Source organism: Etheostoma spectabile, chromosome 8 (genome assembly GCF_008692095.1).
Source record: "Etheostoma spectabile isolate EspeVRDwgs_2016 chromosome 8, UIUC_Espe_1.0, whole genome shotgun sequence".
Classification (NCBI taxonomy): Eukaryota; Metazoa; Chordata; class Actinopteri; order Perciformes; family Percidae; genus Etheostoma; species Etheostoma spectabile.
In genome coordinates this window covers 27,173,613-27,174,807 of record NC_045740.1, presented here as the reverse complement: position 1 = coordinate 27,174,807, position 1,195 = coordinate 27,173,613, and the positions used below count along the sequence as shown (strand labels likewise).

The following is a 1,195-nucleotide window of genomic DNA, read 5'->3' as shown; positions in this document are numbered from 1 at the left end:
ATATATATATATATATATATGTATATGTAAACACACTCAGGCATGCTGGCAACATGTCTTTTAAAGTCAAACTAAGAACCAAGTTGTTAAAGCCACAGCGCAGTGGTTTTAATCAGTGACTCACATAACTCACAAAACTCCATCAGTGACAGCCTTTTATCTGTAGTCACTCTGCATTCGAGCTGCATAGAATTTTAAGTTTTTTTTTTTTTTTTTAAGTAGGAAAATCAAAACATTCTCGGATTCAGCTTATGAATATGTTCTTCACTCCTTTGTGAAAGTAAACTGAATATCTTTGAGATGTGGACGTCATGTTGGGCTTTGAGAAACGCTGATCGTCATAGACCAAACGATTAATCGAGAAAATAATCAGATGAATTGACAATGTGTCAGGGTTGTGAGATGGAATCAGCGAGGCTTGGACCCAAATGCAGCGGAGATGAGCACAAAGTTCAAAGATTTAATACAACAAAACTTGCTACAACAGCAAAAATTTCACCGAACCAGGATAAGGGATTAAACCAGGATATTCCAGTTATCCTGGATGGATTTAGCCTACACGTGTTCGCACAAAAGCAGAGGCTTTAAAGAAAAAGCAGAGTTACCATGGAGATTTATTCTCCACAGCTAGCCTGGTCCCAGCCAGCCAATCCCGCAGCTTTTTCTGTTCACTCAGCAGTACTGTAGGTTTACTTTATTGTCATCAACCTGCATTAAAATGCAACGGGTGCATATGCCGTTCAGGTAAATACTGTTAATATTTTAAAATGATGACTATTATTTTAAAAATGATTCATGTTACTGTTATATTGCTGTAAAGGAGTGATGTCCTCTAAGTGTAAATTTGACCCGTTTTCAACTTTTTTTTGTATCAAAAATATGAAAGTCGAAATAAGTGCAGAAAAATGTCAAAAAAGCATCAAAACATTGGGAAAAGTATAACGCTACAACATTTTTACATTTCAAGTAGGCCTGCACGAATCATTCATATACAATTGCGATCTCGATTCACCCTGTTCACAATTTGATTTTTAAATAACTTTGAATTTTTTGGTATTTAATGACTTTGATTCTCATTTCATTTTACGTACCAACTGTATCACAAACCCCTCTTTCTTCCGTGAGTTTTAAACATAGACTGTACAAAATAGGTTGTAAAGCGCTCCCAATCGCTGCAATGCTCTCCCTTCTCTTC

General features: G+C 36.1%; 1 long non-coding RNA gene across 1 annotated transcript in view; it reads right to left on the bottom strand.

Annotated features, from left to right (window-relative positions):
• Positions 1-1,195, bottom strand: part of LOC116693971 (uncharacterized) — a 7,023-nt gene that overhangs the window by 5,089 nt on the left and 739 nt on the right. The window lies entirely within an intron of this gene.